At 50.7% G+C, this 7,594-nt stretch overlaps 1 pseudogene; it reads right to left on the reverse strand.

Moving 5' to 3' along the window:
- Positions 1-366: 366 nt before the first annotated feature.
- LOC147005702 (MLV-related proviral Env polyprotein pseudogene) lies at positions 367-7,345 on the reverse strand (annotated as a pseudogene).
- Between the last annotated feature and the right edge of the window lie 249 nt (positions 7,346-7,594).

Genomic DNA, 7,594 nt, shown 5'->3' on the forward strand with positions numbered 1-7,594 from the left:
ATGCTGGGGTCGAGACTCATGCTCCAGGCGGGAGTAGAGGAGTTTCGACCCCGGCCTGAAGTTTTACAGAGCTTTTAAAGGAAAAAAACCACAAACCAGGGGAAGGGAGGGGAAATCATAAATATTTTCAACAATTAGATCATCGATCATGCGCTACCTTAGGCAATGCTTCTGGGGCGTTGAGACATTCTACAGAGGTCGTTGGAACATTATGATTGTTCCAGGAAAGGTAAGGTATGTCCCGGGAGTGGCTGAGGCCTGGGGACCAGATGCCTATGACTCAAGTGTTTATGACTTTAGCAGGTTACCAGGAATTTTCCATTCTTCATTCCCCACTCCTTTTTGTGAAAAGCTCTAATCTTAGAGCTAGATGCTATCTTCTTGCCAAAACTGGTATTGCTGCCTCAGGACCATTACCTGAACAGCACTTATTCTTTCCTTTACAAAGGTCACTAGTCTATTGAGAATACACGGTCCAAAAGTAAGTAAGAGCATAAGAATTATTAAGGGCCCAGCTATAGTAGAGAGAAGGGTAGCAAACCATGGAGACTTATTAAACCAACTTTCAAACCATCCCTGTCTGTCTTCTCTTTCTCTTCTACGCATATCTAAGCGTTCTCTGAGCTTGGCCATAGAATCCCTGATTACTCCTGAATGATCAACATAAAAGCAACATTCTTCTTTTAGGGCAGCACAGAGTCCTCCTTCTTTAAGGAATAACAAGTCCAGTCCCCTCCTGTTCTGTAAAACTACTTCGGACAGGGAAGTTAAAGATTCTTCTAATTTGGTTATAGACTGTTCTATAGCTCCAAGATCAATATCCATAGCTGCACGTAATTCTTCATAATACTGGGGGGTCTGAATTAAGGCAGCGGTACCTGTACCTACTCCAGCGGCTATTCCTAGTCCAAAAAGTACGGCCAAGGTTAAGGTGATAGGTTCCCTCTTCCAGCGGACTCGGTGATCAAACTCATCTACAAAGGAGCGGTCATCATGATACAGGAGTCTAGGAACAAGTTGAACCAGAATGCAGAAATCTTTGGAACCATCAAAAACAGAAGTAGCCACACAAGGAGTGAGACCTGTGTTGCAAGCCCATACTGTGTCCCTGGGGGGCACTAGATATTGACCACCTTCACTAGACTGGACGTCCTGGGTCTGGTTACAGAGGTGCTGTCTGTTACGAGGTACCTGACCTAAACAAAGTCCACTTCCTGAGACTGCTGCCAGAGTCAACTTTCTGTTCTCCCCCCAAGGGCATAGAGAGTGGTCTGAAGTTTTATTATAAGTCCTGATCTGAGCAATTCCTTCATAATAAGGGGGGCTTGAGGCATAGCACAACCAGCAAGACCGAGTAATGTTGGGATTAGTGCGATTGAGGACCAGGAATGCCCCCTGTACTAGGCTAAACAAGCGATTCTCAGTGTCTGGGGGCCTGGGAGTAACCCGATCTAAGGAAGGAGTGTGAGTCTTGGCCAAATTGTCTGGTGGAGTAGGTTTAGGAAGCGGTACTGAGGGCTTTTCAGCTAGAACAGAGTTAGGTCCTACTGGTTGGGCTGGGGGGCTACTGATGCTCAAACGAACTATGACTGACGATCCAGGCTCCCCGTTATAGTCATAAAAAACTACTCCCCATCGCATGCCCCTTATCCATGCCTTGGAGTCCTGATTTTTCCCTGTGTCTGTAAATTTGATCAGTATTCTATCTAGATCATCAGAGCGACAGTCAGTTCTTCCATACAGTTCCATTATGGCATGCGGTCCAGGCCCTGTGTTCTGGAAAGAGAACTCAGCCTTGTCAGGGGCATGACTACTAGCCCATTTCCAATCACCGTCATTGGAAGTAACACAACTCCATTGGCCACAATAAGAGGAGGCTAGCCCTCCACACTCGGACCGCTTACCGTGCTCTGGGCAGCAATAGAACCCATAACTTCTTACTATATTAGGGGGAGTGCTTCTAGCAGCTGGAATAATCTGTTTGAGGCAAAAGGCTAGGTCTGGCCACCACGTCCCTGGTGGTGCCGGTTTGGAGGTGGTATACAAGACCTGATCCGAATCAGGACCGAGAACCTGCCAAGTTAAGGTCAGAGGCTGGTGTGGGTTGTGGTCCTTCAGGCCTTGGGTGATTCTTGCGACGCAAGCGAAGCTTAAGAGGATTGTCAGTAGCTGCCACCATCCAGTTGTCTTCATGGTTGCCTTTATCCTGGCTAGGAGCCTTTTTGACGTGGGAGGCGTGAATCCAGGCGGTGATTCCGTCTACCTTTACTGCCGTGGGGGTTGTTAACAGCACCAGGTATGGTCCTTTCCACCGGGGCTCAAGAGTACCAGCTCGATGTCGTCTGACAAGGACCGAATCTCCAACCTGGAACCCGTGGGGCACTGCTGTAGCCCCTGGTGCATATGCTTCTTTGATCTGGTCCCAGATCTGTGTTCTGACAACTTCTAAGGCCTTTAAATGAGTAAACAGAGCAGAGGGTGAGGAAGAGTCAGCACAGGGATCCAATATCCCGCCAGACTCGGTCAAGGGGGGCGGTCCCCCATGCAGGATTTCATAAGGGGTGAGGCCGAAACGTCCAGGTGTGTTTCGGACTCTAAGGAGCGCAAAGGGAAGGAGGGTCACCCAGTCTTTACCACCGGTCTCAAGGGCTAATTTAGTTAGGGTCTCTTTTAGAGTCCTATTCATTCTTTCTACCTGTCCTGAGCTCTGGGGTCTATAAGCACAATGTAACTTCCAATCAGTCCCCAACTGTGAGGCCAATCCCTGACTTACCTGGGCAACAAATGCGGGCCCGTTGTCCGAGCCAATTACCTTGGGAATCCCAAACCGAGGCAGAATCTCTTCCAGAATTTTCTTGGCAACCACCTGCGCCGTCTCAGATTTTGTAGGGAACGCCTCAACCCATCCTGAGAAAGTGTCTAGAAATACTAGCAAATATTTATTACCATATTTTCCTGGCCTGATTTCAGTAAAATCAACTTCCCAGTAAGCTCCAGGACGGTTTCCTCGTTGCCTTTTTCCTTGTTCTTTATAAGGTCGGGCAGCGTTAGTGAGCGTACAAGCCCGACAGGACTCCACTACCTGTTGTACCACCGCATTTAATCCTTGGATCTGATACCTGGAATTTTTAATAAGTTTCAAGAGTTTGTCAACCCCTAGATGGGTGAATTGATGCAGTTTCTGGACAAACTCTCTCCCCTGTTTGGCAGATAGCTCGATATGCTCTTGAGAAAAATAAGGAAGCCGGTCCGCAGTCCAGATGAGCTCCCTGATATCATATTCTTCTTTTTGGTCCTGGCGAGCTGCTTGATGAGGTCCTGGCTGGGGCTCGCCTCCCCCCACCAAGACTGCTTCCTTTTGGCAGAATATACAATCAGGGTGAGTCACTGGTGAGGGTCCTGATGAGGGCCCACTCTTTCCTGCCAAAGCCATCACCCCCTGGGCTGCCTGCTTTGCTGCTACATCAGCCATCTGATTTCCTTGGGCCACAGGATCCTGCCCTTTTTGGTGGCCTGGACAATGGATAATAGCCACCTTTTTTGGCAGGTGGATAGCCTCTAGCAAGGCTAGGATTTCCTCTTTGTTTTTAATATCTTTACCAGCTGAGGTGAGCAGTCCCCTTTGCTTGTAGATGGCCCCATGAATGTGGGCTGTGGCAAATGCATAGCGGCTGTCAGTGTAAATATTGATTGCCTTACCTTCAGCCATCTGCAGTGCCTGGGTCAACGCCAGAAGCTCAGCCTTCTGAGCTGAAGTCCCTTCCGGAAGGCTACTTGCCCAAATTACCTTCTTTCCGTCTACCACTGCCGCTCCTGCTCTCCTTTTTCCCTCCACCACGAAGCTGCTGCCATCTGTGTACCAATTTGGCACACCCGGCCATGGTTGGTCAGTCAGATCTTTTCTTGTTCCTGCTTCTTCAGCCAACACATCGGCACACCGATGTACAGGAACAGAGTCATCCACCAAGGGGAGGAGGGTGGCAGGATTGAGGATGGCAGGTGGAGCAAAAGTTACTCGATCATTTAGCAACAAGCTCTGGTAGTGGGTCATCCGGGCATTGGTCATCCACCAGTCAGGGGGCTGCCGTACAATACTCTCCAGAGCATGGGGCGCGATTACAGTCACATGCTGACCCAGAGTAAGCTTGTCAGCGTCTTTGACAAGCAGGGCTACTGCAGCAATGGCTTTCAGGCAGGAGGGCCAGCCACTGGCAACTGGGTCGAGCTTTTTAGATAGGTAGGCCACTGGCCGCTTCCAGGGCCCCAGAGTCTGAGTTAAAACCCCGCGGGCTACTCCAGCCCGCTCATCAACATATAGGGTAAAAGGCTTAGTCAGATCTGGCAGAGCCAGAGCGGGGGCTGCAAGCAAGGCTGCCTTTATGCTGTCAAAGGCTTTTTGGTGTTCCTCAGTCCAGGTGAATGGGACTTTCTCTTTAGTAAGTGGATATAGAGGGGCTGCCAGTGTTGCGAACCCTGGTATCCAGAGTCTGCAAAAGCCTGCCGTCCCCAGAAACTCACGTACTTGGTGCGGGGTGGTGGGGGTTGGGATCAGCATCACAGTCTTTTTCCGAGCCTCGGTGAGCCATCGCTTTCCTTCTCGGAGGGTGTATCCTAGGTAGGTCACCTCGGTGCGACATAGCTGAGCTTTCTTAGCCGATACCCGGTACCCCAACTCACCCAATTCATTCAGGAGCTTCTTGGTTCCATCAAGGCACAGTTCCTGAGTTGAGGCTGCAACCAGTAAGTCATCTACATACTGTAAGAGAGAAATCTGAGGGTTCTGCGCCCTAAAAGGCGCAAGGTCACGGTGGAGTGCTTCATCAAAAAGAGTAGGGGAGTTCTTGAATCCTTGGGGCAACCTTGTCCAGGTTAGGTGGCCCGTGTGTCCTCCTTCTGGGTCCCTCCACTCAAAAGCGAACAATGGCTGACTGTTAGGGTGTAATCGAAGGCAGAAAAAGGCATCTTTTAAGTCTAGAACAGTGTACCAAGTCCGCTCTGGTGGGAGGGAACTTAGTAGGTTGTAAGGATTTGGAATGGTAGGGTGAATGTCCTGCACCCTCTTGTTAACTTCTCTCAAATCTTGCACTGGTCGATAATCATTAGTCCCAGGCTTTCGTACTGGCAGGAGAGGAGTGTTCCAAGGGGATTGGCAAGGCACTAGAATTCCTTGCTCTATCAGTCTCTGAATATGCGGCCGGATGCCTTCTTTGGCTTCCCTACTCATAGGGTATTGTCTGACCGAGACGGGGGAGGCATCAGCTTTTAACTCTACCACGACCGGTGGTACTTGCTTAGCTAATCCCATTCCTGCTTGCTCAGCCCAGACTTCAGAAAAAGCAGATAGCCATTCAGGGTCTGGCAATTGCTTGGGACCCTGCTCATGGAGGCGATACTCTTCTTCTAGATTTAGAACCAAACACGCTATGGGGGTCTCTCCCCAGGTGATTTCTGGTCCCTTTGAGGTGAACTGAACTTGAGCCTTTAGTTTGGTTAACAAGTCCCGTCCCAGAAGGGGCGCAGGGCACTCAGGAATCACAAGAAAAGAGTGAGTTACTTGATTTTTTCCTATTTCCAAAACTCTCTTAGTGGTCCAGGGGTAAAATTTACTGCCAGTAGCTCCTATTACCATAGTCTTCTTATTTCCTAATTGTCCTAACGGTTTAGTCAAGACTGAATGTTCTGCTCCCGTGTCTATTAAAAAATTAACAGGAGTCCCCTCCACAGAGAGTGTTACCCTAGGCTCGGGGAGGGGATCCGAGCCCCGACTCCCCTAGTCTTCTCCCAAAGTCAACACCTTGGGTCCTCTTGGCTTCTTTTTGGGGCAATCTCTGGCCCAATGTCCTTTCTCTTTACAGTAAGCACACTGGTCTTTTTCAAGTGGAAGTCTCCGTTCTCCTGGAGGTCTTCTTGCCCTGTTGCCCAGGTACCCTGACTGTCCTTTCTCTGACTTTCTTTCACCTACTACTGCGGCCAAAATCCTAGTTAAGTTTCTCTCCTGGCGGCGATCACGCCGATTCTCTCTCTCTTCTATCTCTTTCTTCTCCCTCTCTTGTTTCTCTTCCTCTGTCTCTCTCTTGTGATACACTTTCTCAGCTTCCTTCACTAAATCCTGTAAAGTATAATCTTGGAGCCCCTCCAATCTTTGTAATTTTTTCTTGATATCAGAGGCTGACTGACCAATGAAAGCCATAGCCACGGCTGCTTGTTGTCCCTCTGAGGAGGGATCAAACGGTGTATACCTCCTGTAAGCCTCCATTAGTCGTTCTAAGAAAACAGAGGGCGGCTCCACTGGACCCTGAAGAACCTCTCTTACCTTGGCCAAATTGGTGGGTCGCCGTGCAGCCCCTTTGAGCCCCGCCACTAGAGTCCGGCGGTAGACCGTGAGACGCTCCCTACCTTCCGCAGTGTTGTAATCCCAGTTAGGACGGGTCAAGGGGAAGGCTTCATTTATAAGATTGGGGAGATTAGTGGGGGTCCCATCTTGTCCTGGGACATTCTTCCTGGCTTCCAGCAGGATCCTTTCTCTCTCCTCCGTGGTGAAGAGAACCTGCAAAAGTTGCTGGCAATCATCCCAAGTGGGCTGGTGGGAAAACATGAGGGACTCGAGAAGCCCAGTCAAGCCCGAGGGATTCTCTGAAAAGGAAGGGTGATTAGTTTTCCAGTTGTACAGATCAGCTGATGAAAAAGGCCAGTACTGCAATGGGGCAAGTTCGTCGGGGCCTGGTGGGGGGCCACCAACATAGGCACGGAGGGGTAAAGTGACAGTGGAATCAGGTCCATGTCCCCCCTCCGGACTACGACCTCTCCGGCTCCGTGTCCCAGCCGCAGGCCCTACCGCTCCGTCTCTCTCAATAGGGGCCTGTGGCGGGGCCTGGGCAGGGGGTGCAGACGGCCGTGGCAGAGGGTAAGGGGGCGGCTGCGACTCTGCCCACGGAAGGTCCTCGATCTCAGGGTAGATCTTCGGGGGTGTCGGAGGACCAGCCGAGGGTCGGGCTGGCTTGGGTTTAGTTTCTGCGACTGCCACCGTCATTCCGGAGGGCCCCACGGCCCAAGGCTTAACCCAAGGTGGTGGATTGTGGACCAGGTCCTGCCAGACGATGACATAGGGGACCTGGTCAGGATGTCCTCCTACTTCCTGGAAAACAATGCGCCTGACAGCAAAAATAAGAGGCAGGTTAAAGGCTCCCTCCGGTGGCCAACCCACTCCGAAGGTCGGCCATTCGGAGGAACAAAAAGTCTGCCAAGGTCCCTTCTTAACTTCTACTGACAGATTGTGGGCCCTAGTCCTTACTTCAGTCCAGTGATCAAGAGTCAAAGTCAAAGGGGTCGTCACTGTCTGTCCCATTTCGAGCTCGACAACACACACAATAAAAGCAGACACAAACACGAGAGAAAAGAGAAACCAAAACCGACGTCGACCTTGTGTCGACCAAAGGCACTGAAAAGAGTCAGTCGGCCTGGAATCAGAACGCTGACACAGATCGTCAAGGAGAAGGACTATCTCCTGACTTTTCCCACGGGGGTCCACCAAGCGTCCCTGGTCCTCCCCCTGTCCTCCTGGGACGTCTCCCAGGGCGAACGGACGGTGGACACC

Source organism: Mus caroli, unplaced genomic scaffold (genome assembly GCF_978045245.1).
Source record: "Mus caroli unplaced genomic scaffold, Mus_caroli_1 scaffold_2, whole genome shotgun sequence".
NCBI classification, from domain to species: Eukaryota; Metazoa; Chordata; class Mammalia; order Rodentia; family Muridae; genus Mus; species Mus caroli.